General features: G+C 43.5%; 1 protein-coding gene and 1 long non-coding RNA gene across 5 annotated transcripts in view; both read right to left on the minus strand.

The window, feature by feature from the left end:
* The window catches only part of TTLL11 (tubulin tyrosine ligase like 11), a 278,698-nt gene that overhangs the window by 110,108 nt on the left and 142,754 nt on the right, over positions 1-25,836 (minus strand). The window lies entirely within an intron of this gene.
* The window catches only part of LOC129044061 (uncharacterized), a 38,592-nt gene that overhangs the window by 2,733 nt on the left and 10,023 nt on the right, over positions 1-25,836 (minus strand). The window contains exon 2 of the long non-coding RNA XR_008504597.1: positions 208-429. This is a non-coding gene — a long non-coding RNA (uncharacterized LOC129044061). The remainder of the gene's footprint in view (positions 1-207; positions 430-25,836) is intronic.

The following is a 25,836-nucleotide window of genomic DNA, read 5'->3' on the forward strand; positions in this document are numbered from 1 at the left end:
AGGAGTTAGCGAGGCAAAGAAGGGCCTAAGGAGTGCTCTGAATAGAATGAAGAGCTGCTGGAATGCTGGGTTATTAAATTCCGTTTATTCAGTATCATAGCACAGATCACTGGCAGGCAGGAGATGGTGGCAGATGGTTTTAGTAAGGTGGAAAAACCTAGTCATGAAGGATCTTGTACGTCACATGTTATTGCGTTTGGATCTTACCTTAGAGGCCAATAAATCTCAAATGTTGGTGTGCTTCAGAAGTGAGCATAGGAGCTTGTTAAGATGCTATTCCTAACCCTGAGACTCGGATATTATGGAACGTGCAGCCAGGTGGTTTCAATGGAGGTGCTCCAGGAGCCACTATCATAAAGTATCTCAGTAGATGATGGAGAAGCGTGGGAGGGGCAGTACCAGAGAGGGCTACGGGACGCATGGCCATGCCTGTGATTCAGTAAAATCAAGAATTATGTTTCAGAGCCACCTGCCAATCAGCTCCTCCTTGGTAAGTGGTACTACTTCTAGAAAATGTGATGTCACTTCTATTTGTTCATTTATTTCAACAGCTTTATTGGGATGTAACTGTTATATTAAAAACTGCACCTATTTAGTGTATACAAGCTGATGGGTCTGTACATGTACACATAACCATGAAACCAACACCACAATCAAGGTAAAACACATATCCATCACCTCTAAAAGTTTCCTCCTGCCCCTTTGAGTTTTTTTGTTTGTTTGTTTTGGATTTTTTTTTTTTTTTTTTTTTTTTGAGATGGAATCTCACTCTTTTGCGAGGCTGGAGTGCAGTGGCGCGATCTCGGCTCACTGCAATCTCCACCTCCTGGGTTCAAGCGATTCCCCTGCCTCTGCCTCCCAAGTAGCTAGGACTACAGGTGCACACGACCACACCCGGCTAATTTTTTGTATTTTAGTAGAGACAGGGTTTCACCATGTTGGCCAGGATGGTCTTAATTTCCTGACCTCATGGTCTGCCCACCTCAGCCTCCCAAAGTGCTGGGATTATAGGCTTGAGCCACTGCACCCGGCCTGTTTTGTTTTTTCAATGAAATGGGGTCTTGCTATGTTTCCCAGGCTGGTCTCGAACTCCTGGGCTCAAGTGATCCTCCCACCTCAGCCTCCCGAGTAGCTGAGACTACAAGTGTGAGCTACCACACCCTCTTTGGGTTTGTAAAAATGCTATTCATTTACAGTCACGATAGATTATTTTAAAAACTTTTATAAAATTTTATGTACACACACAACATACATTTGCCACACTAGTATAAAATGAATCCTCTCTTCTCATTTGAATAAAAAATAATCTTTAGCCTATCAGAGACAACCTTTGTGATTTTACGTATATCATGTAGTTTCAGACAACATCAACCATCAAAACATGGTCTTCAAATATGAAGAGAGCCCCAAAGGCCCCCAAACCACACAAACTTTCCATAAAAGTTACACATTTTGGCCAGGCACAGTGGCTCATGCCTGTAATCCCAGCACTTTGGGAGGCCGAGGCAGGCAGATCACGAGGTCAGGAGTTCAAGACCAGCCTGACCAACAAGGTGAAACCCTGTCTCTACTAAAAATACAAAAATTAGCTGGGCGTGGTGGTGCACACCTGTAATCCCAGCTACTCAGGAGGCTTAGGCAGGAAAATCACTTGAACCCAAGAGGCAGAGGTTGCAGTGAGCTGAGATCACACCACAGCACTCCAGCCTGGGCGACAGAGCGAGACTCCGTTTCAAAAAAAAAGTTACATATTTTATTTCAGGAGAGCCAGGGGCATTTGCAGCTTCTCTCTCAGTCAAGGAATATGTATGAAAAACGTGATGGGGAAGGGTGGCCATGACATTAAAATTAGACACAAACAGAGCACGCTGAGGCCATTTGCAGGGGACACAAGCGCATTCATTTGTTCCTTATCGTTTTTTGTGCTCACTCTGTGCAGGGGTCCTGTGCTGAGTGCTGAGATGACACAAGGCAAGGCCTTAAGGACAAAAAGTTGTTATAACACAAATAGACAAGAAGAAAGCCCTCTTGACAGGGAGGTATGAGGCAGGTTCCGAGGACCGGCCCTCTGCCCCTCTCCAGCTGTGTGACCCCAGACAGGCCACTTTGCTCCTTTGGGTGTTTGTAGAATAAGGAGTGAGTGACAGATCCTCTTAGCAATAAGGTCCTATGCTTTGATGTTCGGAAGGAAGAACCTAACTCACCAATAATTAAAATTAACTGCTGCTAAGAAGACAAATACGTGTAAGCATTTTAAAAGATTTCAAATTTTAAGTGGCTACAATTAAATTTTGGTGATTAATGGAACAAATGCCTGTCATTTGAAAATAATTCACTTAAAGGAAATATTGCATTCCCCAAAGACTCTCCCGAAATTTGAGAGCTAGAAGAGTTCCTTAAAGATGACCCAATCAGCTTCCATCATCTGAGGAAACTGATGTCCAGGAAAACCAAGTCTGACCAGACAATAGGTAAGTGGCAAAAGAGAACCGGGCCAGGTTCCTGGCTGCATCGGAAAAAGACACCCTGTCATACTGTGTTGCTGTGATTTGTAAATTATGGGGTAAAACATGCATTATCAGTAACTGGGCTCAAGGAGAGAGAAAAAGGCCTTCAATTCTTCAAAGCACTTGGCCTCTATTTGAGCTCTTTTACTCAAATAGTTTGAAGCCTTGAGGGAGTAGCCCCAAATCATTTGCCTGGGGAAAGTATAGATACAAATTGGTTCATTTTCTCAGTTACACAAATAGTGAAACCGTGACCCACATCTTAAGACATGCCATCACATGACCAAGTCTAATGGCTGGTAAAGAATTAAACTCAATCCCATAGCAATCAGCACCCGAGAATGCTCGTCTTCCCAGATTACCTGCTGCAGACAGAAGAAATGGCTCACCCGGTGCCAGCCAGCCAGCCAGCCGGCAGTGGCAGCGTCCTGGGCCAAGGATGAGAAGGACCAGATCTCCTGACTCCCTAGGTGGCTGCTGTCCCAGGTCTGCCACGCCATCAGGTGGTCCTGGTGGTCACTGCACCACTCTATGTGTGGACCTTTGCATCTCTAAGATGGAGCTGATACACTGTCCACGCCTCACAGGGCAGTTGTGAGGATACGTGTTTTAAGGCAAATTTCCTCGGGCTGAGTTTGCCACTTAATAGGTGCCTATTTATTAATGTTTTTAGTCAACAGTAGTTATTAAGGTTGTAGGCATCACAATCTCACACTACCCTCCTTCCTGGTAACTGAATTTGTACTCAGCTGGCTGTACACAGCGAGGAGATGGGATGTGCTCGAGCGGGAAGCACAGCCAGTGGCTTGGAATCCATCTAATTACTCGTTTCACTTTATTCTACAGTTAACTGGTAACATGGCAAAGTTCAAAGACCTAATGATTAGTATGAGCTCTCCCTGCTTAGTCAGGCCAGCTATCTCCCTGCTCCACCTGGCTCAGCCATTCACTGGGAAATTGCCTGAGTGGCACCTGTCCCATTCGTCAAACACCAAAGCACTGGGTAATGATCTAATGTGCTTGGGGCAGAGAGCACATGCTAATGGCACCAGGACACCCTACGTCCTCAGAGCCCCTTGCGGGCATGAAGACCTCTCTCAGTTAGAAGACAGAGGAAGCTAAGTGGCTGCAAGGTTAAAATTAGCTGCACCGTGACTAGACTTCTTATTGAAGCAGAAGTAATATGTTCTCCAGTTTCTTTCTCCCACACTGTCTCACCTCTGCCTTTCTGGACTATAAGAAATATTCAAAAGGCCAGGTGTGGTGGCTCATACCTGTAATCCCAGCACTTTGGGAAGCCAAGGCAGGTGGATCACTTGAGGTCAGGAGTTCAAGACCAGCCTGACCAACATGGTGAAACCCTGTTTCTACTTAAAAAAAAAAAAAAAAAAAAGAAAAAGAAAGAAAAGAAAAGAAAGAAATATTCAAGCCCCATTTCAGATGGAACTAAAATGCCCATGAACTATTTAAATGCCTCAATCCCTCAGAGCATGCTGGGAACAGGGCTTGTGGAACACTAGAGGGCTCTCTGAGGGCCCTGTCCCAGCAGACTTCTGCCCCTCAGGGCACCTTGTTCTATCCTTACCTGCATCCAATGTCCTACATAGCAAGCTTTGGGCTGCATATTCTATTTATCTCCATTATGAGCCTATGAGTTCTTGAGAGTTGACCTTTAATACTCTTCTCCTTTGTCTCTGCCACATCCCAGGATGCAGCAAGAAGCCTGACCTAGGTTGGACATTTACACACACATACATGTATATTATATATATAAAAATGAATATTCTGTATTGTACCTAAGGTGTTGGTAGATTTAAATATTTTGTTTCTAAGAACACTATATTCTTTGTTAGAGACACAGGCTGTGTTTTCTCCTGCATCTGCATCCTTCCTTGGTACCAGGCACTGCCTGGGTACATAACAGGTTCTCAAGATGTGTTTGGATTACAGAGTCTTAGAGTAGGATGAGCTTCCGCAAACATCCAGCCCATTCACTTCATAAATGGGAAAACTAGATCCAGGGAGGAAAAGAGACTCGTCCACAATCATTAGCAGCCAGTGGAAGTGCCATTCCCCACCTCCTCAGCTGACAGCATGGAGAGCCCATGCTATTACAAAGGCTTTCTTAACAGTTCAAAAAGAAAATCTTGTCAAACCTTTCATAGTAGTACAGCAGGCTGACAGATCTAGATAACCCACTTTTTTTTTCAAAGGAAAAATCAAATAATAAGGCTAATTCCCAGTGATCCTGACGATCGGTAAGGTCTGAGTTTATACTTCAAGAGGATGGAGCTCCGAGAAAAGATGATGTACCATTAAAATGGCAAGTATGGCAGATGCAAAAAATAAGCACACATCTCAGTGATTTCCAACTACAAGAGACAGGAAAATCGGTCTCATTAATGACAAAATGCAGATGCTTTTCTTCCTGAGCAGGAAAAAAACCACAGACTAAATTACATCCGAGCCTGTAAAGAGGTATGTGAGAACCCACTTAAAAATGTATGATGTCTCATGGAAAAGATTGATCAACTGGCTCCCTGAGCATTGAAAATGTCGGTTAGTTTTTCCTCTCTCTTGTATCAGACAAGTGGTGATTAATATAACACAGCGGAGAGTAGAGGAGGTGAAACTTGTAAAATAGGTACAAAGGGGAAATGATCAAGGAGGGAGATAATGAGAATTTAAATCTGAAGGTAGAGAACATGTATGAAATATATTAATATGGAGCCTACGGAAGGGAGAAAATGCGAGTGGGTACCATAGATGCCAGGAAAGAGAACACTCTCCTGGGGTTTTGATGGTAAGAGTGAGGAGAGGTGAATCACAGAGTAGTGGAGAATGGGGAGCAAATGGGTTTTCAGCACAAGAAACTACATGTGCCAAGGCCTTGGGGCAGAAGACAGTCAGGCTGGAGTAACTGACGGAGTAATGGAAAGACCGTAGTTTGAGGGAGTTTTGGGAATATTAGGAGTGATGTGAGATGGGTTAGAAATCCGGATCTCTGTCTAGTGTGATCAGTGGTGTTCAAAGGTTTTGGTCTTAAGAGTCCTTTATACTCTCACTATCCATTGATTTCCAAAATAGAAATGAAGGCAGGAAAAATATTCACTCATTTAAAAACAAAAATAATAAATCCATTATGTGTTAATGCAAATAATGTATTGCTGTGGGAAATTATTTTTTCCAAAACAACAAAAAAAGTGAAAAAAAGAACACTGCTTTACATTTTTTGCAAATGTCTTTAATGTCTGGCTTAATAAGAGATAGTCGGATTTTCATGTTGGTTTCTACATTTGGTCTGCTGCGATATGTTGGGGAGTGAAGTATATGAAGAAAATCAGGCATGATCAAATCTGGTCAAGCAATGCTTTCTTAAAGGTTAGTTGCAATATGGAAGTTGAAACCATGTCAATAAACTTTTCATACTCTGTCACATTTAAATCCATTGGTCCAGCCGGGCGCTGTGGCTCACGCCTATAATCCCAGCACTTTGGGAGGCCGAGACTGGCGGATCACCTGAGGTCAGGAGTTCGAGACCAGCCTAACCAACATAGAGCGACCCTGTCTCTACTAAAAATACAAAATTAGCCGTGCGTGGTATCGCATGCCTACATGTAATCCCAGCTACTTGGGAGGCTGAGGCAGGAGAATTGCTTGAACCCGGGAGGTGGAGGTTGTGGTGAGCTGAGATTGTACCATTGAACCCCAGCCTGGGCAACAAGAGCAAAACTCCATCTCAAAAATAAATAAATAAATAAATAAATCCATTCATCCATCTTGCGCTTTGGATCTTTTACCCATGCCAAACTACATAACGTCATACCTGCGACACTTGGAAAATACTGGTTTATATAGCTCTTCCAAATGTTGTGTATTTCATTATACGACATCAGAAAATCACATTCATTAATATCACCAACTGATCTCAACAGAAAAGTCTTTACATATTGTGAAGCTGTCAAGCTCGTAGTGGCAGATATGAGTTTTCAGAGATTCTAGTTTTTGCTTAAACGTTCAAATTTTATAATTGGTGCAAATGTTATTGGCTGTTTTCCTCGAAGTGAAAAGCTCACTTAGTTTCAGGAACATGTCTACAAATGTCCAAACCTGAACAACTTATAGTTTGTCTGCCAATTGTTCTTTCCACGAAAAACATTCTGATTGTTTCAAGACAAAAGGGGCTCACTCAGCTTGCAACCCAAACAGTCACTACAGCCTTACTGTGCTTCAGTGGGCAGCAGAAGTCCTTTAGCCTACTTGCCATTTTATCATCCAGAATATTAAAAAGAAGCGTGTTCAAGGGCTGAGATTTAATTTAAAGAAAGGTTTTTTACTGTTTCATCAAGGACCTTCTTAAGTGAATCTGGCATTTTGTTTGTTTTAAACTTTGAAGTATGTGGCAGGGATGAATAATGACTGCTAGTCCACCTCAGTGCCCCTGTCTTTTTTTTTTTTTTTTTTCTTGAGATGAAGTCTAGCTCTGTCACCCAGGCTGTAGTGCAATGGCGCAATCTCAGCTCACTGCAACCTCCACCTCCTGGGTTCAAGTGATTCTTCTGCCTCGGCCTCCTGAGTAGCTGGGATTACAGGCGTGCACCACCATGCCCGGCTATTTTTTTTGTATTTTTAGTAGAGACGGGGTTTCACCATGTTGCCCAGGCTGGTCTCGAACTCCTGACCTCTTGATCCGCCTGCCTCGGCCTCCCAAAGTGCTGGGATTACAAGCGTGAGCCACCACACCCGGTCTCCTGTCTTAAGTAGTAATAAGCAGCTAGCAGTTTTACTCATCACTGCTTTTACAGCATCACTGCAAAAGTCAATACAAGAACAAGGCAAAGGATCCCTTATCATTATTATGATGACAATAGTTTTGACTCCATAGATATCCTGACAAGATATCGGGGAACCTCGAATGTTCAAGGACCCTACTTATAGAACTGCTGGTCTAGTCTAGATCAGACAAGGCCTTGTCAGGCATTTAAAATTTTTAAAAAATTTTATCTTTCTCCTATGGGGAAATGAAAAGCCACTGAAGTGTTTTTAGCAGGAACTTAATCCAATTAGATTTTAGTTTTGAAAAGATCACTCTGGCTGCTGTAAGGAGAATGAAACAGATGGAAGTTAAGAGTGGATGAGGAGAAAATAAGTTAGGAGATTCTTGAAGCTCTCCAAACTTGAGACGGTGACTGGACAAAAGTGGTAAAGATGGAGAGAATTACAAAATTGAGAGATCTTTAGGAGTTGAACTCAAGAGGGCTCATTGAGAATTCATGGAAACCTCCAGGGGTTCTGGCTCAGGTACCTGGATGAACTGGGAGAAGAGCTCAGAGAAATGATGCGTGTCGTGTACAGAGCACAGAGCCTCGCTCGGTGAATGCCAGCTGCCCAAGCCCGGACAGAGCACAGCCCCAACAGGTCTCCAGGTACCCTGACCTTCGCCTGGCCGCTTCTGGGAAAAGCAGCCTTAGGTAGTAACCTATGTAACCCAGTCTCTTAGTGACTGGCTGAAACCGAGCTATTAATGACTGCCAGAAGGAAATACTCTACACGAAGGGTGGTTTGGCCAACTCAGTTAGATCTCCCTGCTTGGAGAATGGTAGATGAGAGGAAGACTCACAATGGTGGAGTGTGAGAAGAGAATGTCGGCTAGTTCTTAGGACAAGCTGAAATAATCAAACAAATTCAATCATTAAAGGCTGACAAGAGTCCATATAATTAAGACCTCTTTCTTCTTTCTTTTTTTTTTTTATTGGAGACAGGGTCTCACTCTGTTTCCCAGGCCACAGTGCAGTGGCTCGATCACTGCTCACTGCAGCCTCGATGTCCCAGGTCCAAGTGATCCTCCTCACCTTGGTCTCCCAAAGTGTTGGGATTATAGGCATGAGCCACTGTATCAAGCCAGTTAAGAGCATTTATATCAAGCTGGATTGCAGAAAGAGAAGAGACAAGACTTCACTCCTCTTCTGCCCTCAAGGACCCAGAAATCCTGTTTCTAAAGCCCCCCACCAGCTCCAGTGTATGCCTGTAAGTAGGGGTCCTACTGGCACTGAATCTTCTGGGACTTGATGTCAGCCTGTCCTCACACAGGTATAACTGGAAGGTCCTTTCCTTGCCAAAGCAGGCTCATGCTAGAAACTTGGAATACAAGAAAAGCTTAACGAAAAAAGCTAAAATTATAATCTTACAGGTCAGAGATCATCATGATTAACATTTAGTGTGTTTCCTTCCAATATATTATATGCACATAAACCATACATTTTAAAATAAAATTGGGGCTATATGCAAATAGTTATGAAACATTTGACTACATCGTTATGTGGGCTTTTAAAACATAACAATAACACCTAAACACTATTGTTAAATGACATTTGCAATCCTTTCTCTGCTCCCTCCGTATGAGATATGCTAGGTTGTTTCTCCAGGTCTTTGACATCATTTCAAATTTCTGTAATGACACCACAAAATTCAGACAAGGATTTTGGTTTAAACCATCCCAGAAAATGACATTTCTTTCCCATTGCATGATGTTTTACATTTATCAAAGCCTTTTTACATATATTAATAAAACCCAACATTTTTACAACATTTTACTAAATTTTCCCACATGCTCATATGACAACATCTGTCAAGTGGTAACAATAATCTATCTCATAAAGCAATTGTGAGGATTAAGTGGAAAAATGGACGTGAATAATGACAGCTATTTTTGGTTGACTTTCACTTTGTGCCAGATACTGTGCTAAACATTTTATATCACATACATTCAAATGTAGTCTATGAGGTAGATCCTGTTACTATCCTGCTTTAAGAGAAGAGGTTAACTGGGGCGTACAAAAATGAAGTAACTTACTAACTTGATTACAGTGACATAGTTAATAATTGATGGGGCCAGAATTTGCATGCAAATTCATCTGACTCCAAAACCGGGGCGCCTGGCAACTCCCCCTGATTGCTTTGCTGTGCAAGGCTTTTGCAGACAGCAAGCACTAATTGTATTCACCAAACCATGAGTTCTTGGAGTCTAGAGATTCCCCTATTCCACCCCCACCCTTCTCTATTGGCATCTAGTAGCTGCTTAATAAATGTTTGGTGATTTGATGGCTATGGAAATCAATGGAAGCAAAATAAAGAGACTCTGTGAAAAGTATTAAGAGATGTCCCTCCCTAGAAAAAGACCAGGCAAACCAAAAAAATCCTGAAATAAGAATATTCAAAGTAATTTAAATTTAAAAGAAAGAACATCAAACCCTCAGGGAAGAAAAATTTAAGAAAGAAAGAAAGAAATCTAAGAAAAGAACCAAAGAGAATATCTAGAAATAAACCCAGTAAAGCATGAAAAATAATATATAATTACCAAGGTTTATCCTAGGATTGCAAGGATGGTATAAAATAACCTGATAAAAGATGCCTACCAAACCCCACAGCTGACATCACACTCAACAGTAAAACATAAGAAAGATTTTCTTTAAAATCAGGAATGGCCAGGCGCGGTGGCTCACGCCTGTAATCCCAGCACTTTGGGAGACCAAGGCGGGTGGATCACGAGGTCAAGAGATCGAGACCATCCTGGCCAACATGGTGAAATCCTGTCTCTACTAAAAATACAAAACATTAGCCGGGCATAGTGGCGGGCACCTGTAGTCCCAGCTACTCAGGAGGCTGAGGCAGGAGAATCACTTGAACCCGGGACGCAGAGGTTGCAGTGAGCCGAGATTGCACCACCACACTCCAGCCTGGGCAACAGAGCGAGACACTGTCTCAAAAAAAAAAAATCAGGAACATGACAAGCATGTCCACACTCCTAATTCCCACAATTAGGGAAATGAGACATAAAAAAAGAAATAAAAGGTATAAGGATTAAAAAGGGAATAAAACCATCATTCTTTGCAAACAAAAAATGAGACCATATAAAATTGAAAACTTCTATTTATCAAAAGGCAAATTAAAACAAGGTAAAAGACAAATTATAGCCTAAGAGACCATATGTATAACTCATAAAACCATCAAAGGGTTTTTATCTAAGATAAATAGAGCATTTCTGCAAATAAGAAATTTCTGCAAATTTTCTTAGAGCATTTCTGCTCTAAGAAAACAGAAATGGCAAAGAATATGAACAGATAATTCATAGAAAAAGAAAATCCAATGGCCAATAAATCTATGAAAAGGCCATAAACCTCATTAATGATCACAAGAATGCAAATTAAAGCAATATGACACCATTTGATATGCCTCAGATTGGCAAACATTGGTAAGTTTCATAACCAAGTGTTGGCAAGAATGTTGGCAATGGAAATGCTCATATAAACTGGTGGGAGTGTAGGTTAGTACAGTCGCTCTGGGGAGTAATTTGTCAGTATCTGTTCTTTTAACAGATATTTATTGAGTATTTACAAGGCACTGTTCTAGGTGCAAGGGATAAGGCAGCAAACCGAAGAGATAAAGTCCGATGTGAGAAAAATAACCAATAAAATAGAAGATGCCTATTTCCACTCTAGGTGTTGACCCCAGAGGAACTCACACATGTGAATGAGAGACACCTATAAGGACATTGACCACAGCTGTGCTTGTAATAGCAGGGATGAAGAACAACTTGGCTTTTCCTTAGTAACAGCAACCTAATGAGGAGGGACTGCTGTATAATATTTCCTTTAATAAACCCTAGTATTTGCTTATAATAAAACTGGGGTTGATTGAGGGAAATATTAAATATTATAATCCCAGTTTATTTATAATATAGCTGGGGTTTATTAAAGGAACTATTATACAGCAGTTAAAATAAATATGGATCCAACATAGATCCAAACATATCTCACTGGATAAATATCAGAAAGATAATGTTAAGCAAAAAGGCTGGTTGCCAAAGGAGATACGGCTTGTATCATTTATACAAAAAGGGACACATTAAATAGTCACTTTGTTGACAAACATACCTATGTAGTAAAAGTAAAAGAACGTAGTGATTCTCTGGGGGTAGGAGGAGAAAGATGTCATAGCAGTAAATGATTTCTTTATTTTTTTAAAAAAACAAAAGAGTGAGAGATCCAAAGTAGATATGGCAAAACTGTTCATATTTGCAGAATCTTGGTGGGGAGTGCATACATATTCATTATATTGTTTTCTGAAAGTTTAAAATGTTTCATAATAATTTTTTTTAATTTTATAAAAGCAAGAACAAAACAAAACTTCAGACCCCAGCACTGAGATAATCGCTGGTGCTCATCGTACCCCATTTCCTGCACCCAGCCCAGCCTGCAGACAGCAGGTCAGGCACCTCCGCGATGCAGTGGCGGCGCTGAAGAGCCATCCAGGCTTCAGCTGCTTGTATGCATTCGCTCAGCAAGGAGAGGACGAAGGCAGCAGAAGGCAGAGGGGAGCAGGGAAAGAGGCTGGGGGAGGGCTGGTGAGGACGAAAGGTGAGTGAATCTCTTGTACTACCTGAAAAGGTGACTGCCGAGAAAGGACAAATGTCTTCCCTCCTCCAGCGTTCTGAGAGGACTGGCTCGCCCTCCTTCGTTACTGGAACATGACAACCCAGCTCATTCTCAGATATTCCAACAATGGCACAGGTCAAACATTTATCCAGTCTCTCAAGGCTCAGCTTACAAGCAAAGGGCTTGTAATAGCTGTGTTATATTTTTTGAATCTTATTTGATTCATAGTCATAAATCCTCTTTTCTAAATTAGGTGAAATTATGGGAAGCCTACAGGCTCTTCCCTCACCCTCCGTCTCTAAAACTCTCTCTCTCCCTCCCTTGGATTTCTAACCATCTGTGATCTATAACTTTCTCTCTTTTTTTTTTTTGAGACAGAATCTTGCTCTGTTGCCCAGGCTGGAGTGCAGTGGTATGATCTCGGCTCACCACAACCTCTGCTTCCCGGGTTCAAGCGATTCTCCTGCCTCAGCCTCCTGAGTAGCTGGGACTACAAGCGCAAGCTACCATGACCAGCTAATTTTTGTATTTTTAGTGGAGACAGTGTTTCACTATGTTGGGTTTCACTATGTCTCGAACTCCTGACCTCATGATCTGCCCACCTCGGCCTCCCAAAGTGCTGGGATTACAGGAGTGAGCCACCATGCCCTGCCGACTTTCTCTCTCTTGATTTATCCTCCTCCTTCACTCACCCATACCCAATCATCCACTACAGGAGAGATAAAACATCATTTCTTACTCTACTCCAAAACTCTGTCTCTAGCTCACTGCACGGTAGAGAGCAGGCTCCATAGGACATTTGCTGATCTCCTCTTTTTCTATTTCATATAAACTGGAAATATAATTTTAATTAGATTACTAACTTCTTAAAGCATGCTTCAACTCTAATTAAACAAAGAGGTCTTTATTCACCATCAAACCCAGAAACATTGGCTAAAGGTAGCAGGAAAGCTGGAGGCTCCTGAGAACTCCAATTAAGGCAGAAGCCGGCTATATTTGGGAGCCAATTAATTTCACAATGTCGAAAACTAACGCGTTTAAGATTCTACCGTTCACATCCATTTTTCTCCATGAAAGCGTTTTAACTGTGTTGTGCCTGTCATCATCTTACCCAGAGTGTCTGTAAGAACTTTCATGTAAGGAAGACCTCAGGATTGCTAGATATAACCAAAGGCTTACTCTTTGCCTTCTAAAATTGCAGTCAATTTTAAGACACTTTCAAGTCAATCTGCGTTCATCACCAAAGTGAGCCCTGAGTACTGCAAAATGCCTTTTGCACTGGCTTCTAAATGAAGTGGAGGTGGGAGCTGCTTTCCTCCTCTACCCTCCTCTCTTGGGCTTTCCACTGGTGGACTCACCTTCTGCTATGACCTCAACTACCATTGACAGGCTGATGGCTATGAAATCAGTGATGATGGTAACAACAGTGATGACAACAGCCAACATTTGCTGAGCATTGACACGTGTCTTAGAGTCAACCTGTCTAAAACTGGACTTCTTTTCTTCTCCGGAATCTATTCTTCCTGTTGCATTTCTCATGTTAATTCATTGTTTCATTCTCAACCGCATCATTCTTGAGTTTCTCAACTTCTTAGCTCATCAGATCCCACTGATTTCTCCCACCTGCTGAGTAGAACCAGGAATGATGGTCTCTCTGATCAGTTCCTTTCCCAGCTCCCTTGCCCAGTGCTTTCGTTCAGAGGGCACACTTCTCATCTGCCAACTGGCTCTGCAGCCTTCTAGTTCTCCCTGACCCTGCTCATCCTCGGGACTGTCCCCCAAGGACATTTGTGTGGCACGGATCAGTACTCCTCTGTGTTCCCTGCCTCTGCCCAGTCGCTCAGGCCAAAATCCCAAGAGTATCCTTGATTCCTCTCTCCCTCTTCTCCCTCATTGTACCCAGCAGGAATCCTGCAACCCCTGCCTCCAAACACTCTGACCCTTCCCTCTTTCTCTTTCCCCACTGCTGCAGAGATTGTTCAAGCCATCACCATGCCTCCTGCAGGCCTCAAAATAACCAGGAAGGGCAAGAATAACCTGCCCATCTCCCATGCAGTCCACAGAGTAGCCAAAAAGCAGCTCATGTCAACTTGACCCTAGAATCAAATCTATACTCCTACTCCAGCCTCTGCCATTCAGCCCCCAGCATCATCTACCATTCCTGCTCTTGCCCACCACCTCAGCCATGTTACCTTTGTGTCTGGTGAACTTCAAATGCACCAGACTCACCCTGCCTTAGGGCCTCTGTGCCAGCTGTTCCTGCTGCCTGACAGATTTTCCCTCAGCTCCTTGTATGTCCTCTCTGACACTCAGGTCTCAAATCCAATGTCACCTTCACAGTCAGGTCGCTTCTCTGATCATCCATTCTCAAATAGTTTCCCAGGCACTAACACACATCTTAGCCCTTCATTGTTGACTTATTTGCTCACTTGTGTACTGTCTGTCTCCCTCTGTTGAAATGTAAGCTGTTTGAAAGCGGGGACCTCGCAATGAGCATCTTTCCTCTACTGTAACCCTGTAAGCCCAGCTCCTAGAAGAGTGCCCGGTACACAGTGATTGCTCAATACGTGTTTGTAGAGTGTTGAATGAATAAACAGGGATATCACTCTCTAGTTAAAAACACCCTATTTTTCCCACTGCCATGGAATCTAGTCTGATCTCTGAGCCTGACGTTCAGGCTCTCGCAGTCTAGTTCTGACCTGCCAAAATTAACCTCCTGCTACTCTCTCCCTCCTCACATTTCTAATCTGTGTTTTTTGTTTGTTTTTTGTTTTTTTTTTTGCCTGAATATAGCGAGTGCTTTCACACTTTCCTGCCTTTGCAAATTTGGTTCTCACTGCCTGATGATTTTCCCTTTCTCTGTCTGATGAGCTTCTCTCATTCTGCAACAACCAAGCTCCAACATCCCCTCGTTCAAGAAGGTGCAACCAGGTGCCCCCAAGCAAGGGAGCTGTTCGCTGTTTCCACGCCCTTTCATGCCGGCGTATGAGACTCGGAATGGGGTACAGTAGACCCTTGGTGCTGGCAGTCCTGAAGGTCACGTGGCATGTGTGGTGTGAATGAAGATAATAATCCTAATCACAGTATCGTGAAATGTGATGACGAGTGCAAAACACCTTGCGTGACCTTGACTCACCCCCACCCAGAGGCAGGTTTGAATTAACAAGTCACTTAACTAGTGAGTGAGCACCACTGACCAATGAATACGTGCATAACAGCAGTCAATTTAAGGATTCCCAAAGGTTTCTGGACATGAGCCTGGTGACAGTCGAGAGCCAACTGTATTATAATTAATTATGTATCTTTTTCTCCCTTCTCAGAAACAGGAATGAGTAGCCTGGCTCTTCTTAGGCATATGGACCGTAACAGACACTAAGATAAAGGTTTGTTGCATCAATAACTGAAATAAGATCTATGTGGATGTGTGAGTCCGTGGATGCAGGAAAGACTCGCCACTTCCCCCAAACACTTACCTCGCCTACTTGTTAATGCCCAAATTATTTTACCGAGGGACAAAACCTTTTATTTTACAACAGAAGATCATTTAGGTCTCAGCAAAATGACAAACTGCTACATTTCTCAGATCTTCATGGTTGCTCAAGAATGATCAAAATAGTAAATGTTACACCTGCAGGTGTCTAGAAGCCAGAGCTTGTATCTATTTTGTTTAAGCATCTGTCTCTCCACTCTCCAGTGAGCACCTCAAGAAAAACATGATGTCTCATTGTTCCCATCACTGTCCTCATCATCGTACTTACTGGCCTCATTGCACTTGTTTTCTTTCTTTGTATACTCATGTGATGCCTACCTACCTCCTTTGAAATCCAGGCTTCATGGGAATAGACCATGTAGGTTAGCCTTACAGCTCTACCCCCCTGTGCACCGCACACATGAGATGCTCAGAAAATGTTGAATAAATGAATGAATGATTCTATAAGACTGCTTATTTCATTTTATTTCATTTCTTTCTTCATGCCTGATCAAAGAAAACTCAATCCTTGTATTATGAATAGCTAACAGTGAGAGAGTAAAAACCCAGATTAATGGACATTTACAAATTCCTGATCAAAAGTGATTCTATACAATTGCATTTTCCTGGAAGGAAGAACAGACTATGACCAAATTAACAAAATGATAAAAAATAGCATAGGAAGGCTGGTTGCACCATGAATAATCATTGAAGGACTAAACTTTTGCCCTTGGGGTAATTTTAGAATTTGGGACTTCACTAGTATAGCAAGAAAATATTGAGTTCCGGGCCTGGTGCGGTGGCTCACGCCTGTAATCTCAGCACTTTGGGAGGCTGAGGCGGGCAGATCATTTGAGGTCAGGAGTTTGAGACCAGCCCGGCCAACATGATGAAATCCCGCCTCCACTAAAAACACAAAAATTAGCCGGGCACCTGTAGTCTCAGCTACTTGGGAAGCTGAGGCAGGAGAATCACTTGAACCCAGGGGGCGGAGGTTGCAGTGAACCGAGATCCCACTACTGCACCCAGCCTGGGTGACAGAGTGAGACTCCATCTCAAAAAAGAAAAGAAAATATTGAGTTCCTTTAAGTGAATTGACAGTAGTGGTGTTTTGTTTAAAACATAATATACTTAAGCTATATTTTCAAATTATTTTTATTATTTTCCAGATGCTTTTAAACAAAAATACAAATTCCTATGTCATAAAGCATGGTCCATTGGCAAATGGAAAGCAATAAGCAAGTGACAGTGAAGAAGCTATTGAAAAGAACAAGGACATGGGCCAGCCCCAGGCTGAATCCCAGCCTGGCCCACGCTGGCTATGTGACCTTAGGCAGTGACTCAGTTCTCTGAGACCAGGTTTCCTCTTCTGGAAAAGCAGTATTTGCAAAATCCCGTGAGAAATCGACAAGATAATAACATTTGCAAAGAACCCACACTGCTCTGGGCACCATAAATAGTAACAGTAATGTGTAACAATAACATTCATCTCAGAAAAATGTGGCATCAGCAAAGAACTGGAAATGCTTGTTTTCAGGGTTAAAAAAATACCATTAGTGTTTCTTCACTAAATAAACTAGTAATTTTAATAGCCCAATCTGGAGACCTGTGGTTTAACAAGCAACTAATTAGAAACTGGTGCTCCCTAAGCTCTGAGTGACACCTCCTTTTAAAACTGTACCCACAGAGAGGAGTCAGGTGCAAGGGACAGTTGCTGGCTGTGCTGTCTCTAGAAAATACAGCTTAGGAGCAAACCCCAGATGATCTCTTTTAATAAAATCTTCTCTGAAAAATACATGGGTTAATAATATGAACAAAGGAGGTTTGCTGACGTCCCATCAGTTTAATTCCACCCAGTATCAGATTATTCCTGCCAGGATGGGCTGTGAAAATAATGAAAGCAATAATTAAAAGTAAATTATGCAAATGGCAAGGGCAGGAACAGAAGATTGGGAGATTGCTCGGAAGGAAGAGTGATTTGATCTGATCTGTTCAAGGAGCCGACCACAATGATGCTCTTACCCACCCACTGGGTGTGCCTCTGCCATTCCTCCTCTAAAGTGTCCACGGAGTCCTCCTCTCTGCCCACAGGGCAGATCTAAAGCTCCTTAGCCTGGCATTCAAGGTCTTTTATAATCCAAATCCCTGCCAATCCTTCCAAACTCATTCCCTCTGCTTCCTACACCACCCCTTCCATCTGTACCAAACTACTTACAATTTTCCAAACTCACTCTACGTTTAATGATTCCATTCAGGACAGTATTGGACAGAAAATTTATTTTAAAAGTCAATGTCTATGTCGTTTAAAGAAAGTGATGCTCAATTTAACAACCATGGATAAATCCTGCCATGGGAACTGAATCTCCCTGTGAAATTTCTGGAAATTACAAACACACTCCACTTACCTGGAAAGTCACCCTTTCATAAACTTATCCCTCTAAGTCACAGTCCTGAACATGGAGGTAAGATAGAATCACCTCCCATCCACCCATCCTTCCCTCCATCTTTCGAAAATATAAAAAATACTCTATGTGCCAGGCCTCATGCCAAATGCCAAGGGCATGAATGCATCCGATGTGGTTCTGAGCCTTGAAGAGCTCACAGGATATTTAAACCATAAAACCAGCATTCCTTCTGCCGGGTTCATAATGGGCACTAAATAAGTATTTGTTGAATTAAGACAAACATGTAAACTAATAATGACAATATAATACAGGAACTACTGTGCCAGAGTGGACACAGAGGGTGCCCTGGGCCAGGGGGTGAGATGTGCAAAGGCATAGAGGCATCAAAAAGCACGGCATGCTTGGGGGTCTCAACAAGCCGACAGGAGCTGGGGAATGAGGTAGGGAGAGAATGGCGGGTAGAATCCCAGAATCCTTTGCTCCTGGGCCCCCTTCCCCTGGCATGACCTCATCAGTTTCCACTTAAGATCCACATAGGCACAAAACACATGCACAGCCCTCTGGTTTTGCCACAGCTCATGGCTGACTAGGCAAAGCAGTTGGGGCTTACAGAGACAGGGGCTTTGACCATGGGAATCATACCTGGGGCCAGCCTTCAAGATTTAGGAAGATAAAAAAGTTCCTGTGCAAAAAACAGTTACCAGGTTACCACACAGTGCAACAGGCTGGGAAGGCTATCCTGTAACCCCTGCTGTGTGCCAAGCCCGCTGACTTATTTTGGAGGTGACAGGCACGCTCGCTACCCACAAGTGTCCGTCAGGACCAGTGGTCCTCAAACGTGATTTGCACATTTGAATCACTGGGGGAAAGAGTGTCCTTCTAATTTTTTTAAAACCATGCTCAGGCTCCACCCCCAGAAATTCTGGTTTAATTGGTCTGAGGTGGAGCCCAGGCAGAGAAGTTCCCTATTGGTTCCAATATGCAGCTGAGCTTGAGAACCACTGTTTCTGGGATTTCCCAGGGTCCCCACTCAGCCTACCCCCATTTATTAGATCACCTGCTTGGCCCTAACAGCACTTGGGACCCCTGACCTCTGTTGCCTTCTCTGGTCCTCATTATCACTCATGGTGTGGTCATGTTTAGCTCAGTTTATACAAAGAAACTCAAATTAAAGATCCTGTTTCAGGTAGCCCAGCTCTCAAGCAGAAAAATGAGGACTAAAACTAGGTGTGTCCAGGTCTAACAACCATGTCCTTTCCACAGTGCTACGCTGCTTCCTTGCAGGCTGAGCTCAAGCTGTCCATAAATATTCAGGAGTCTTTTGAGCTGGTTGTTAAAAACCACTGATAGCTTGAAATTAGCTGTGGTGGGAATATTTACAACATGGAAATAGACAAACACTACCCATCAGAAGGTGTTTTGTTTTGTTTTGTTTTTTGAAACCAGTTTGCCGGCACACCCCTTAATTCCAAGGCACCAAGAAAAAAGAAAAAATGTCAAATTAGGTTCCTTCAATTTCAGGAAGCAGCTGTATCATGCATTTTAGGAAGATTTCAACTCCAAATAGTTAAAATTGAAAGAGCTTTTTGAGTTTAGAGAGATAAACCTCAAGTGTGCGAAAAATATACACCTGTAATTTTTATCAAGATGCCACATGGGTACAGATGCATTCTGCGTGCTGCTACGGGTTGGGTGCATTTGACTTAAAGTCACTTAGCGTCAGTGAAAAAGGAAAATACAAGTGTAGAACAAGGTCCCTGGAAGTGCTCCCTATCTCAGCCACAGACAGCATAATAGAAAATGTTCTCTGAAACAAGCCACCTGGCAGCCCACCTCTGCCTCAGATACCTTGATATGTGGAGTTTCAATATTGGAATGCTGGATGGGAGCCTCCTATTACAGAATAACAAGAGAGACTAACAGAAGTTACTTACCCCCCAGGATCTCCAGTACCCCCGCGGAGCTCAGCTTTAAGTGGTCCCCACTGAACAAAGAACTGTGACATTTCTCTCCCCAGCATGGTTCCTCTAACAGCAGGGCTCGATAGCTACAAAGCCTGGTTATGCTGGTACCGTGCTTTTGGAGGATGGAAGGAGATTGTAAATTGAAAAGGAATAAAGAAAACTACCATTTACTGACTGTCTACTCTGCAACTAGGCACTGAGCTAGACACTCTCAGACCTGGCACTAGAATTGACACTTACTGAATAACTATTACATGTCAAGCCCTATTCCAGGCCCTTAGCTACATTAGCTCATTGCATCCTCTTAATAACCCTATGAAGTGGCTCCAATCATTCCTATTTTACAGAGGAGAACATAGAGGTGTAGATAGCTGAAAGCATTTCCTAAGTTAACACAACCGGAACATGGCAGGCAGGACCAGAACCAAAGCATGATCCTGGGGCTGCTCTCCTGAGAAATGGAAATGCTTCTGGCAGACAGGGAATTGTCACTGACTGGAACTCTAGTCTTCAGGTATTCAGTAGTTACCAGAAAACTAACCACGAACCTCAGTATCACAGTGACAGAAAAAATGTTTCTTACATATGTTTCTGTAATTAGCAAATTATAGAAACGATTTGTAGGTAGCTACTGTTCATCAAGTAATATCTACCACTTCTGGGAACTCTGCCAGTCACTTGATGATGGCGATTACATGCCGCTCTCCGAGCCCTTCCATATGCCAGGCACAGGACTAAACAAGCATTTAACATTGATCCTTGTAATGACTGGATGAGGTAGGTATGGTCCCAGTTTACAGATGCAGAAACTGAGGTTTGAAGAGCAACTTGCTCAAGGTCACAGAGCCAGGAAGTGGCAGAACCAGCCTGGAATTCAGGATCTGGGGCCTCAAAAGCCGTGGTCCTAACTCTAGCTGCCAAGCATGTGGGCTGCAGAGTGGGTTAGACCATTCCTGAATGGGTGATATTGCATGGCTACTCAGGGGTCAGTAAAGTGCTGTTTTCTGAGTTCCCACTGCATGAAGCTAGTGCAGACACAACACGGTACAAGAGCAAAAACATGACCTGATGCAAGCTTTGGGCACAAAGGGACCAAAATGGGAATGTGTCCTCCCTAGTCATAGGGCTCAGCATTTCTTACCAAGGCATGGCTGCCCTAGAAATGTGGAATCTTGGAGGTGAGAATGACCTTCAGGAAGGCTTCAGTTTTTTTCAGAACTGAATGAAACTCCAATTTATTCATATCCCAAAGACTGGTGTCAAGGGTGGTTTCTCTGACCAGAGCAAGGTAGAGTCTGACCTGAGGCCAGCAGGTGCCACGGGGGTCCTTCAGAGAGCCTGGCTTCTCCCAGAGACACTTGAGAGTAGGCTGGGCCAGCCTCTCAAGCAATGTTTGTGTCACCATTGCAATCCTGAGTCAGACACTCTGCCACTCACTCTTGTGAGATCTCACAAGATTGTGTCTATGATTAAATGAGATATTAGTAAAAGTGCTAAACCCAACGACTATCACATTAGTTAACAGCAATTAACATAGTTAATCCCTCCCTCATCCAACCACTGAATACATTTTAAATTAGAGTCTATTATGTACCAGGCTTGGGATAAGACCCATGTTCAAGCTTCAGGGCTGATTTGGGGAGGAAAATCATTGATTCATTAATTAATTTATTCAACAAACATTCACTATTCTACGATGGCACTAAGCTAAAACCTCTAAGACAAACTCGTTGTCTTAGATGGAATCCAACACAAATTAGTTGGATGACTAAGACACATTCGCCAGTAACTACTGTGAAATGACAATGAGCATAATAACTAACACTTTGTGTGATCTCTCATAGTTTAAAAAGCACTTTCACACTTGCAATTGGGTCTTGCAAGAAATGCAGATTCAGATGAGTCAAGTGACCTGCCTGGGGCCACAGAGCCAGTGCAAAAGTTTGATTCAAATCTAGGTGTCTGACGCCAAAGCTCAGCTGTCTCTCCTCTACCATCTGCGTCACCCAGCTCTGCTTGGGTCCATCAGTCTGCCCAGTGGCAGCCCTGTTCCACTTTTAGAAAACCTTGATTATGAGAAAGTCTTTGCAAATATTCATTAAAAAATCTGCCTTCTGCTAAATTCTATCTCGTTTCTCTTAGTTCTTCTTTCCCTCCAGAGCTATACTGAATAAATATTCCTCTCCCTGTCCTCAGAGAAACTTTAAGACAGTCTTCCTCAAGTTTTCTCTACCCCAGGCATCATGTCTGGGTCTTCAGTCCTTCCTGTTCTGACACAACTACTAATCCCTCCCCAGCTTGCTCTGTCCGCATCCATCCAGCCTCTACTCACATGCTCTGGCTTGGTGGAGGTTATCTTTCACCTTTTCCCTATGACTAAGGAGGACACATTCCCATTTCGGTCCCTTTGTGCCCAAAGCTCGCATCAGGTCACGTTCTTGCTCCTGTACCATGTTGTGTCTGCACTAGCTTCATGCATTGGAAGAGTCTTCCAATGACTCTTCACCCAAGATTCAGTTATGACCCTCCTAGGCGCTCTGCACCCCGTGTCACTGCACTCCTCAAATGATGTTGGGATCTTCCGTCTATGTGTCACTCTTCGCAGGCAGTGAGCTCCCTGAGGCCGTGGGCTGGTCTGTAACCATGATCACAGCATGGCCCCTCTCCCTAAGTGCCCACCACATCCCAGGCACTGTTTAGGCACCTTCCATTGAGTACCCCAACCATACGAGATAGGCGCTATTATTAAATTAACCCCTGTCCCAAAGCCTAACAAAGGGCAAGGATTCATAGATTTTTTTCAGAACTGAATGAAACTCCAATTTATTCATATCCCAAAGACTGGTGTCAAGGGTGGTTTCTCTGACCAGAGCAAGGTAGAGTCTGACCTGAGGCCAGCAGGTGCCACGGGGGTCCTTCAGAGAGCCTGGCTTCTCCCGGGGACACTTGAGAGCTCACCGGGCAAGGGAGAGAAATGAACCGTATCGAAAAATGTGGTCTGGGGTGAGACATCAGCAATAATCACTGCCAGGAAAAGGAGGGCTGCTGGTTAGTGCCGAATGCCAATGACAGGAAAGCTGCAAGGGACTGACCAAGCCTCCCTCCAGGCTTTGAGGAGCTTGTCGCCTGGGCTTCTAACGACACGAGCTCTGGGATGAACTGAACCTGGCTCAAATCATGACTCTGTCCGTGACCTGGAGTAAAATGAGGACAATAATACCTTATAGGGTTATGGTAAAAATTAAACCCGAAAACGCTTGGCCACAGTAACCCTCGATAAATGTGATGTTGATGATGATGACAAGGGGACGAGGAGGCTGCAGAGTGAAGCCACAGCCCCCTGCTCCATCTTCTTTCTGGGCACCCTCACTGCCAGGGCTGCCTCTGGCACACAAAGCTGTCCCTTAAAGCCTGATGGCGGAACATCAGCTTGTGAACACTCTGGGTCTGTGTCAAATTCCCACTAATGATTTCTCAGCATAAATTAAATGGAGTGAAGACTTTCTAATGGCCACTACAGAATTACATGACAGCTTCCAGGAGAAGCTACAAAAATAGCTGGAATCAGAAGGATGGTCATTCGGATGCCTGCAAGTTTCTCATTAATTTCATTTCTTCTTTCCTCCTGGCTTGTGGATCTTTTTTGTAAGAGCTGACAGAAAAGAGATGCGTAACAAGCCACCGGGTACTCTCAGCCTATTTAAATAAGCCTAAAGAGAGAGCATTGACTGTATTGTATAGCAAGTGGAATTCAGCATTGTATTAAAACCACCACCATAAATAATAAAATTTATTTATATTTACATAAACTTGCATAATTTACAAGGGACATTTATATATTTGTCTTTACCTCATTTGACCTTCTATAATTTATGAAGCACTTATCATGGGCCTGGCATTTTTAATATATTATCTCACTTAATTTTCACAGTGACTGATTATTATCTCTGTTTTACAGGCGAGGTTTAACAAAGTAGAATAATTCCTCTGGAATCACACTGTTAACAGGAAAGAGGTCCTGATCCAGACCCCAAGAGAGGTTTCTTGGACCTCCCACAAGAAAGAATTCAGGGCGAGTCCGAGTAAAGTGAAAGCGAGTTTATTACGAAAGTAGAGGAATAAAAGAATGGCTACTCCATAGAACAGTCCCGAGGGCTGCTGGTTGCCCATTTTTATGGTTATTTCTTGATGACATGCTAAACTAGGGGTGGATTATTCATGCCTCCCCTTTTTAGACCATCTAGGGTAACTTCCTGACATTGCCGTGGTATTTGTAAACTGTCACGGCGCTGGTGGGAGTGTAGCAGTGAGGATGACCAGAGGTCACTCTTGTCGCCATCTTGGTTTTGGTAGGATTTAGCCGGCTTCTTTACTGCAACCTGTTTTATCAGCAAGATGGTTATGACCTGTATTTTGTGCCCATCTCCTGTCTCATCCTGTGACTTAGAATGCCTTAGCCGTCTGAGAATGCAGCCCAACAACACAGCCCAAAAGTGGATGACTAGGGCCGGGCGCAGTGGCTCGTGCCTGTAATCCCAGCACTTTGGGAGGCCGAGCTGGGCAGATCACAAGGTCAAGAGATCGAGACCATCCTGGCTGACACAGTGAAACCCAGTCTCTACTAAAAAATACAAAAATTAGCCGGGTGTGGTGGCATGCACCTGTAGTCCCAGCTACTTGGGAGGCTGAGGCAGGAGAATCGCTTGAACCTGGGAGACAGAGGTTGCAGTGAGCCGAGATCATGCCACTGCACTCCAGCCTGGTGACAGAGCGAGACTCCGTCTCAAAAAAAAAAAAAAAAATTGGAAGACTAGGATTTGAACCTGGGTCTGTCAGCCTCCAAAGCTGGTTCTTTCAGCTCGTTACCCAGCTTCTGTTTGGGGAGGAGGCACTTTTTCCATACCCTTGATAGTTCTTTCAGCATGAGAGGAACACCTTTGGCATAATGTTTCTGGCCTCTCCTGCCCCCACACACTCTGTTCCCCTGAGGAAATACAATGCCTTGTTTGATTGGTGAGTTTGGAGACACTGGCAAACATGCTCAGCCTCTTCCTCTCCTTCCTCATGGAGCTCATTCCTGCTGCCCTCCAGAGCCTGGCTCTGGTTCCCGCAAACCTGCCTGGGGTTGCAGCGAGAGCTGCTGCCTGCCTGAGTCAAGCTCCGGATTCAGCCTCAGGAAGCTCATTTGCCCACAGACCTGACGCATTCCCCAGCAGCACCTTCTTCATAATGAAGGTGATATTTTGGCCCTTATCCTCCTTATTCCTTTATCTTATTCTCAAGTAATTCAGAACCCAAGTGGAAGAGAGGAATATTTATTGGCCCTCCTTCAAAGATTCTAATGATTATGATCCTCATTTTACAGATAAAGCTCTTTCCTAAGAAAAGAGTTGAAATGTTGGCAGATGTGTGATAAATAGCCCCATACATTATTATGCTATATGAATGTAATTCCTTTAATTCAGATTAGTACATGTAGTTTAAGGAGGAGGAAAATGGAGGACTGGAGTGATACCACCAAAAATGACTCCAATGTAAAACAAACCAAAGGAGAAAACACAACTTCAAATGAGCACATCATAATTGAAGAAGAAGCCGTGCTCCACCAATTTAGAGATCTTTGTCTGGGGTACTATATAAAGTGGGTCAAATGCCAATAAGAGCCCAGAGTAGAAAATTACCCAAAGCAGCCAGGCACTGTGGCTCACGTGTATAATCCCAGCACATTGGGTGGCTGAGGCGGGCGGATCACTTGAGGCCAGGAGTTCGAGACCAGCCTGGCAACATGGTGAAACCCTATCTCTACTAAAAAATACAAAATTAGCCGGGCATGGTGGCACGTGCCTGTAGTCCCAGCTACTCAGGAGGCTGAGGCATAAGAGTCGCTTGAACCCAGGAGGCGGAGGTTTGCAGTGAGCCGAGATCACACTAATGCACTCCAGCCTGGGTGACAGAGCAAGATTCTGCCTCAAAAAAAAAAAAAAAAAAGATTAACCAAAGCATTTCCCAACTACCAAGAAAGAACCAAGAACCAGTTTATAGAGACCAACCCCTCCC

This window comes from Pongo pygmaeus, chromosome 13 (genome assembly GCF_028885625.2).
Source record: "Pongo pygmaeus isolate AG05252 chromosome 13, NHGRI_mPonPyg2-v2.0_pri, whole genome shotgun sequence".
Taxonomy (NCBI): Eukaryota; Metazoa; Chordata; class Mammalia; order Primates; family Hominidae; genus Pongo; species Pongo pygmaeus.